Here is a 10030-nt window from a genome sequence, read left to right on the forward strand (position 1 = left end):
GGCTAATATATCGGAGCTATGAGTCTCCTTTATGGGTAGGAAATGTGCTGACTTAGTCAGTCTATCAACTATTACCCATATTGTGTCGTTTCCCTTCTTTGTCTTTGGTAACTTGGTGATGAAATCCATTGTCACCATCTCCCATTTCCACTCGGGAAGTTCAGGCTGTTGTAGCAAGCCTGACGGCTTCAGATGTTCAGCCTTTACTTGCGCACAAGTCAAGCACTTTGCTACATAGGTGGCTATAGACTTCTTCAAGCCTATCCACCAGAAATTTGCCTTCAAGTCCTGGTACATCTTATCAGCACCAGGATGAACGGAATATCGGGAACTGTGGGCTTCCTGGAGGATAACGTCACGAAGACCTCCATAAACAGGAACCCATATCCTTCCATTCAATCTCAGAATTCCGTCTTTGCTATATGATAACTGCTCTTCAGTTACCCCTAGCTTTTCGTTAGGATAGTTAGCTTCTAACAAAGCTTCTTTCTGTGCAGCTAACAATCGTTCATTCAGACTGTTCTTAATTTCAATGCTCTTGGCATTGATCCTAATTGGTTTCACCCTTTCTTTCCTGCTTAAGGCATCTGCGACTACATTGGCCTTGCCTGGATGGTATCTTATTTCACAGTCATAGTCGTTCAGAGTTTCCATCCAACGTCGCTGCCTCATATTCAGGTCTTTCTGATTGAACAGATGCAGAAGGCTTTTGTGATCAGAATAGATCACAAATTTAATGCCATAAAGGTAGTGCCTCCAAAGCTTTAGTGCAAATACAGCGGCACCCAACTCCAAGTCATGGGTGGTGTAGTTCTTTTCATGCAGTTTCAATTGTCGCGAAGCATAGGCAATCACTTTGCCCCCCTGCATAAGCATACAACCCATACCGGTGTGCGACGCATCACAATATACGACAAATTCTTCCATTCCTTCTGGCAATGTCAACACTGGATACCTATTTTTTATTGTAACTTTATTCAGCTCACGGTAATCGATGCATAGACGCATCGAACCATCTTTCTTCTTGACGAACAGGATTGGTGCTCCCCAAGGAGATGAACTTGGTCTTACAAAACCTTTGGCTAGCAGATCATCTACCTGCGTCCTCAATTCTTTCATTTCCGTGGGTGCCAATCTATAGGGCGCTCTCGCGATAGGCGCTGCTCCTGGGATGATGTCGATACTGAATTCCACTTGCCTATCTGGTGGCAAACCAGGTAGTTCTTCCGGGAAAACTTCAGGATAGTCAGAGATGACTGGGATGTCTTCAATCTTGGGTTTCTCCTCCCCAATAGTCACCTGTGCCATATAGATGACACATCCTTTCTTCAAACACCTGGATGCCTTTAGCATAGTCACTTGCGCAGGCAATCCATGTTGAATATCTCCTTGGATGGTAAGTGGTTCTCCAGACAGAGTCTTGATTACCACTTGCTTCTTGTTGCACACAATCTGGGCTTGGTTATGCGATAACCAATCCATACCCAATACTACGTCGAAACCAGCGAGATTAAAGGGTAACAGGGATAAAGGAAATGAGTGATTCCTAATGGATTTAACACATCCATCTAAAACAGTTGAAACTGTTCCCATAGACCCATCAGCTAGTTCTACTTCATATTTCACATTCAAGGCTTTAACAGGTAATTTTAACAACTCGCAGAACTTATCATCCACGAAGGATTTATCTGCTCCAGAATCAAACAATACTCTTGCGAATACATCATTAATAAGGAACGTACCGGTTATAACGTTGTCGTTCTGGATAGCCTCTTTAACATCCATCTGAAAGACCCTCGTGTTGGTCTTCTTCCCATCTTCAGCCTTCTTCACCATCTTCGGGCAGTTAGTCTTGATGTGCCCTTTCTCGTTGCAACTATAGCAAGTTGCATCCTTGAGTTTCTTGCACTCAAGAGTCCTATGTTCAGAGGACTTGCATATCCCACACGCCTTCGGTGGAGATTTCTTTTCAAACCTGCACCTTCCAAAGTGGTGCTTCTGACAAACCTTGCACATGGGCTTATCGCCCGACTGTCGATCATTCCTTTTGTTCTCTGACCCCTTCTTGTGGTCACGATCTCCCCGGTGCTTCTTGTTGGATCTTCGTGAATCATCGTCTTCACGTTTCCTCTTCTCACTATCAGCATTTCTCAATGATCTCTGTCTCACTGCATCAAGTGTGAGAGACAGAGATATATCTGCCACGGATCGGAAGGTAGCAGGCCTGGAAGCCTTCACGCTAGCTTTTATTTCTGGGGCCAAACCCCCAATGAAGCGCGCGATCCGTTTGGGTTCCGGTGTTACAAGGTACGGAACCAATCTCGACAGAGTGTTGAAACTCGTGAGATAAGCCTGGCAGTCCAGGTTCTTCATGACCAGCGATAAGAAGTCAGACTCTATCTTCTCAACCTCGTGCTGAGGACAGTAATTTTCCTTGATAAGAGCCATAAATTTTTCCCATGTCATGCTATACAACACAGCCTTCCCAGAGGCTTGAACCAAAGATCTCCACCATGCTAGGGCTGAACTTGAACGACTGTGAAACAAACTTCACCAAGTCTCTCTTAGCACAACCACTGATGTCCACAACAGTGTCCATCTCGTCTAACCAGGTCATACAATCCACCGCGCCCTTTTCCCCAGTAAAATCTCTGGGCTTGCAGGAGACAAAGTACTTATACGTGCAACCCCTGGCGCGAGGTGTATCATCGACCACTTTCTTCTTAGGGTGGACGCTGTTTTCATTGGATGAGTGTCTATCGTCGTCCTTCTTAGGCTTAGACGGAGTCGAGGGTGGTCTGCTGTGAGATTTAGAGTGAGTTTTTGGCTTTGAGTGTGGTGTAGATAGGGTTCTACTTCGGGATTCGGTGTATTCCTCGTACTGTCGATCCAAGGCTGCCTTAACAGCGTCGTCGACTAGAGCTTTCAATTCCGCGCCCGTTATATGAATCTGGGCGTTATCGTTGTCATCCTCTTTTGATTGACTATTAACTCCACTTGGGTCAGCCATTGCAAACTTGAATCTGCTACAGAAGATAATGACAATGTTTTATTTAGGAGTTTATTATGGAATTGTCTTAATGGCAATTCATTAACCATGGTAAACATAGACCACATCTGGTTAATTTGTTACTCACTTTTATTTAGGATTTGAATATAACTTATCCTAATTACAAATAAGATTGCTAGTGGCACAAAAGCCTAGTCACAAGGACGTTTTTATAATATAAGCCGGGATTACAGAGAATCAAGGCATGAAGGTTTGAACCGTAGTCCTTTTACCTTCTCTGACAGGGAGTCATAGACTACAACTGTCTTTTGTCTTATATGACAATAAGTATGGCCCGTGGGCACTACATCACTAATGGATGTTTGATAACTGATCATTTTTATTAACGATTTAGCCCATGATTTATAAATCATTAATTTAGGTCTTGGAATCCTTTGAAGGATTCTTATATAAGAATGACGTGTGTGATTTTAACGAATCACATCTGTCAAGGATGTTAACATGATTACAGAGGTTAACAGGAATCTGAACCTTTTAATCAGGTCTTACCATCTTAGCCGGGTCTTATAATGACACCAGGCTAGGTTCACCATTTAGATTCTTTATTTAAGCAGATTAATTTAAAAGGAACGGTTTTTGATTTATTTCAAATAATGTATTAAAATGACAAAAATGAAATTCATAAACTTAACATTCCATTAATCATAATAATGATTACACACTGCCCTAAACGGGACTTTTAAATAAGTAAATACCTACTCAGAGGTTTACAGAAAGCAAGTCCACGCAGGGACCAAATACATAGATAGATGTCCACACAGGGACTAAAAGATAAGTCCGCGCAGGGACTAAAATGCAATTGTCCACGCAGGGACTAAACACGATAAACGTCCACGCAGGGACTAAAATACTCAAGACAAATGTCCTCGCAAGGACTTGATTGTAATAGTAAATACTATAGTACATGAAGAGACTAATGATCTCGTTTCTTCCTCCCTTTTAGTTGGTTTGCTAGGCCTTTGAGGAATCCACGATTACTTTTACGTTCTTGCTCAAAGTCTCGTTCCACTCGGTTTAGACGGTGGAGGATTTCTTCCTGCTCCGGTGGAGAAAAACGTGGCTGCTGTGACGGTTGTTGAACCGGAGGTCTAGGAGGTGCTGGATACCCATGAGCTGAGTAATCTACTCCCCAAAGGTTTCGATAAGCTCTGTCGGGATGGAGGGCATTGTAATTGGCCGCTACCACGTATGGGTCGGCATCATAATTATAGTTGTAGTGCATGTGAGTCGGCTGCTCAAATGGATTGTACGCGGTGGAACCGGCGTAAGCTGGTATCGGATTGTCATATCCGAATGGTGGTGGAGGTGGTGCAACTGGTGCAGAATTCACCTCTGCAGGGTGACCCGAAGGTTCCCCTAACTGTGGTTCTTCAGGCACTGGCGGAAAGTGACTTGCACTCGAGTGGCGAGGGGTGCTAAATTGGAATTCCCCCCCTTGGGTGGACATCCGCGCGCCAGATCTCCTACGCCTTGGCGGATCAGGAGGTGCTGGTTGAACTGGTGGCGGAGGAGGCGGTGGCGTAACTGCCACAAAGCGCGAATCCTCGGAAGGACCCTGTTGCTATTGCTGCTGGTGAGGTGAAGAATGGTGAGAGGGTGTAAAGTACCACTCGCACTGGTTAAACCTCGCCTGAAAACTGTCAGGACCTTGATAGGGTGTTCCATGGAAGGATGTCCCATCTGAGATCTCGATAGGATGGTTGGGAGTACCTCTAGCGGGTTCGATGGGATCTGTATCCTCGTCCATATCCATCGCGTTATCTTCGGAAAAGTGATCTTCTGGTCCTAAAGGGTTAGAACCTGTTGGTTCTTGGACATAGTCCGCTGGGTTGAATTGTCCTCGAAAGAAAGGAGAAGGACCGCCATAAGAATGGTGCGAAAAAGAACGCTGGAGTGGTATAAATGAAGGTTGAGGGTTATTGGGTTCATTTTCTGAGTTTGGTCCAAAAGAGTGACGGTATGAAGGTGTCGAACTGTGTGAGGTAGAATGTCTTGCAGGTTCAAAGAGGTTCCTTCTACGCCTCTGTGGTTCCTCACTCCTTGTACTGGAAGGAGCTCGCATGTTCGAAGGTCCGGCCTCGTGATCATTGTGAGTAGTGATCGGCCCTTTGCCTCTTCCTCCTCTTCTAATTACTGGTGGCATATTTCCTGCTCTCAAAATTTTAAATCAACATTATACAATAAAAGACAAACTGGAATAACAATTCGAATTTGTCCTATGTTCTTGTCTAGACTCGAATATGTGCAATTGTATCATTGAGATTAAACACATAAGGCTAGTGTTTAATTCACTCAACGTTGGCTCTGATACCAACCTGTCACACCCCGATTTCCACGTGTCTCACCGGTGGGCCCGGTGGGGGATTACCGTGACGTAGTTGGCAACAATATAGTCAAACCACACAATATATAAATGCACAGCGGAAGCATAAAGATAAATATAACAATCGTTTGTGATATCAAAGTATCACAAATAGTCGAAATGAATCCACAGGGGATCAAAAATAAAATATAAGTATTGTTCAACAGATATGGCATCCCAAGCTTGCGAGACTCTAACGATGCTTAAGGAGTGGCCAGCCTATTTCGTACAGAACCTGCATTTAATCTTTTGGAGAAAATACGTCAGTTTACACTGGTAAATACATTCAACCGACACTTTTGTAAAATGCTTAATAAAATTGATTTGAATGCACATGACACAAACTCTTTATAACTTGGGATAATTTATAATTAAATCTTGTAAAACAATTACATGTTTACTATGCGTTTGGTCGCCCGGGTCGTGCCGGGTTAAAGGTTAATAGACACACCACATAGCATAAAACCGTGGCGGGAAAACCAATGGCTATACCTTTATAATTATGGACACATTGTCGGGTGTACGCCTACACCCGCGTGTCAAGGTCGTGGCCATTTCGTAAAATGCTGCCAGGGATATCCGGGACATGGTCATTAAGCTCCCAAAGGCGTAAAGCCAACAAAACCAATTTTTGAAACGGGTCACATTGATAATACCCAACTACTAATGAGTTGGGGTCAATTGCCCGACCAAGCGGTATTTTAAATACCGTAACCCAAGCCCGTATAATGGAAAATAAGTTAAAAGTATTTACCTGAGCAAGTAATATCCTTAATAAACAAATGCAAGTTTCTTTTACTGGTCTCCTACTCTGGAACGAAGGTTTAAACAACCTATTAGAATCCTAATGGGTCTTTAATTTAGCCTTAGCTTAGACCGGTCAGTTTCAAAAGATAATTACGGTTTAATCGCGTGAAAGGCGAAAACCGGGAATGGAATGTGGTTTGGACCCAACAAGTTTGAAGACTTGTTTTATATGGGTAATATAACCACACTCTGGATTTTGAGGTCAAAACGATAAGGTTTGACCCGTTTCGGCTAGTTTGTGTAAACTAGTTACATAAGCCGAACCGTGCGCGCAAAAGGAGTAACGGGTAACCGTAAGAGTCCTACACAGGTTTCCTAAGTCAATATGCTTTAAAAAGGTTGTGGTATCAGTATGATACCTTCCATAATGCCCGTAACGAGTTTAAATCCATTATATGCCCCGTAGGGGTATTTCGATCATTTTAAAGATTATAAAAGGGGTTTCCGCGTTCTACAGGGAATCTGAGTTTCCCGAACAGTTTATAAAGTCCAAAATACTCTATTTATTATTTAAAATCAGTAGCAACTGGAATCGGGTCAAAATACCTTGTAGAACTCAAGTTATGTCCGAAAAGGGTATATTCGGTATTTACCGAACCGATGCCATAACCGCAGCTTATGAGCAAGTTAAAAGTAATTAAAAATATTTAATAATCTCAAAATATTATTTTACATCAGTGTGTAAAAGGTTTGGTGTCGAAATCTGGGTTTAGATAGGCGTTATGCTAATTGCGCCATTTAATTACTAAAGTTTCCGTAATTGCGCTATTTAGCATAACTCCTATTCTAGACCTCGGATTGACGTGAAATTTTAGGGACATGTTTAGAAATATGTAAATAAGGTTATTGTCCTTTCACATGTCCAAAATTCTTTTTTTAAATTGAAAAGGGCGTTACGGTCAACTTTTAAGCATTTAACGGAAATGTGCTAAAGACTCGGACAAACAACGAACCGGTCATAGAGGGTTATACCATCATGTAACCTGGTCCTAAGAGAGTCCTAAGGCATATCTAAATCATACCATAACGGGTCAGAACTGAAGTCAAAGCAAAAGTCAAAGTTTTGCGACTTTCGGTTCCGAACCGGGTCAAAACAGTAAATGGTCGGATCAAACAAGCTTAGACTAGTTAATATACTTATTATCATGTTATATGAGTTCTAAAACAGGTTACACGCCATCTACATTACTGATTATGCATAAAATCGCAAAATAGCATTCTGTTGGCTTTTTCTAAGCACGTTTGACTCGACATTCGGACTAGTTAGAGTGGGAATCAGAGGGTGCCCTTTTAGGGGTTTAAAGCCCACATGATTACCAACATATAACTACCTTTGATTCGACGAATCACTGGACCATTTGTGATTTATCGTAAAGTCAATCGTTAATTACGACGGATTGACTTTTAAGCTAAAACTATGTAAAAACTAAACCATAAAGGGTTAGGCATACTTACAGAAGCTTGGTACACGACCAGAGATGATAGAAGAGTGTTCTTGAGCTCCAGGAGTGATCAAGAAAGCAGGTTTAGATGTGAAGAACAATGTTGTAACATAAGGCCCTTTTATACTAGTTTAGGCACCTTAGATCATTGCCACACATGCCTACAAGTGTTTCTAGATCATCAACATGTGTCCCTGGGTGCTAGGGGTCGTTTAGGGGGCGCCCATGCTGCTATTATGGCGTTCTAAGTCGGTTAAAACAGCAAACAGTGCTCCTGTCCCCATATTCTGCATCTGGGACCTTGACGCGGCCCGCGTAAGAGTTAGCTTATCTTTTACGCGGGTCGCCTGGATCCTATTATCAGAAACCAGATCTTCACATGGCTCCCGGCCCGCGTAAGATCACTCAGATCTTTAACGCGGCCCGCCTGAGGCTTGATTTCCAAGATTTTCAAATCTTTTGCCATTATTGCCCTGGCCTTTCGGTTTCGAAGGGGTAACTTTGCGTTTTGGGCCTCGTTTATTTACGATTAAGGGCCTCGTGACTTTTACCCGCGCCGTTAAGTCCCCGGTTAGTTTAATTACTATCCGAAAAGCCTTAACTTTTATTGTTGACGCTTTTAACCCCTCGCATACGAAATTGATCATAACTTTCTCGTTTTAAAATGGAACTTCGCGAAATTTATATCGTATATTCTAGTGAGCGTAATTTACTGTTACAAAGTCTCGGGTTTATCAAAGGGTCATTCAGAGGTATAGATTAAACATGTTGACACATTTAACCCCTGTAGTTTGTAATCTCTCACTTTCTTCCACATTTCGCTCTGTACGATCCATGATTCATTCGTTTGAAGGTACGAGCATCATTTTGGGTTACTGTACAGTATATTTATCCCTCGTTGACATTTTTAACCCTCGAATTTACATACTTTCAAGGTTTGTCAACTTTAGTCCTTTATTTAGTATTAAATACCACGTGTAAACTCATGACACGTGTCAACACATTATTGGACACAAAATTTCGAGGTGTTACACCTTCCATGGGCTTGCGGACGAGGATCCCCATCTACATATTACGAATTTCCTAGAAATATGTGATACCTTTCGGATCAATGGAGCATCAAACGACGCCATCCGCCTTCGAATGTTTCCATTTTCACTAAAGGACCGAGCTAAGGCTTGGCTTAATACCCTCATAGTTGGCTCGGTAAACACCTGGGATGAACTAGCCCAAAAGTTTCTATTTAAGTATTCCCTCCTGCTAAAATGGCTAAATTAATGACTGAAATTAATACATATTCACAAGAGGATGGGGAATCCTTATATGAAACTTGGGAAAGGTTCAAGGAGCTATAAGAAAGTGCCCTCATCACGGACTTGCGGTATGGCAACAAGTATCCACTTTCTATAATGGGTTGTTGCCACACACAAGACAAACACTTGACTCTAGCTCCGGGGGACTTTTAGGTAATCGTTGCCCAAATGAAATATATAATCAAATTGAGGAAATTACTCAAACCAATTTTCAATGGCACAATCCCCGAGGGAATAAATCTATTGCCCCGGGCGCCCATAAGGTTGATGAAAGCACTTCCTTACAAGCTCAAATCGAGGCCCTTTCTTCAAAAATCAAAAAGCTAGAAATGGCAAAAACGGCCTCGGTTATGGCTTGTGAGGGGTGTGGTGGGCCACATGAAAATTGGAGTTGTATGAAAGAAGTAGATAATCAAACAGAATCGGTAAACAACATTGATAATAGACCTAGGTCGTCGGGTCCTCCAACGGGTACCTACAACCAAGGATGGCGTAACCACCCTAACCTTGGTTGGAGAGAACCCGACAATAGTAGTAACCAACTGTAACACCTCGGAAATTTACGTCCAATAATGCATTGACACGTGGCATAGGCTTTGGATATGTGAAAACATACTTTAGAGGGACTAAAGTTGACAAACAGTGAAACTATGGAATTATAAGGGTCCAAAGTGTCAACAATGGAAAAATAGGCTCTACAATAACCCTACACGGTGTTTATAATCTCAAACGGATAAATCATGGATCATACGAAGCGGAAAATGTAAGAAAGTGAGGAATTACAAACTACAGGGGCTAAACGTGTCAACATGTTGAATTTATACCTCTGAGTGATCTTTTGGCAAACCCGAAGCCTTGTAATGATAAAATATACTCACTAGAATATGTGGTAAAAATTTCATGAAGTTTCGTTATCGTATGAGAAAGTTATGATCAAAACCGTGCACGAAGGGTTAAATGCGTCAACGTTGAATTTCGTGACTTTTCGGGTGAGCACAAAGTTAACCAAGGACTTTACCATGTTTGTAAATGTCCC

The 10030-nt window shown here is 42.2% G+C and overlaps 1 non-coding gene across 1 annotated transcript; it reads right to left on the reverse strand.

Moving 5' to 3' along the window:
* Window positions 1-8952: 8952 nt before the first annotated feature.
* On the reverse strand, window positions 8953-9058 carry LOC118485178. Its single transcript, XR_004875483.1, has one exon. It is a non-coding gene; the product is annotated as a small nucleolar RNA R71 (small nucleolar RNA).
* Between the last annotated feature and the right edge of the window lie 972 nt (window positions 9059-10030).

Source organism: Helianthus annuus, chromosome 12, assembly GCF_002127325.2.
Source record: "Helianthus annuus cultivar XRQ/B chromosome 12, HanXRQr2.0-SUNRISE, whole genome shotgun sequence".
Classification (NCBI taxonomy): Eukaryota; Viridiplantae; Streptophyta; class Magnoliopsida; order Asterales; family Asteraceae; genus Helianthus; species Helianthus annuus.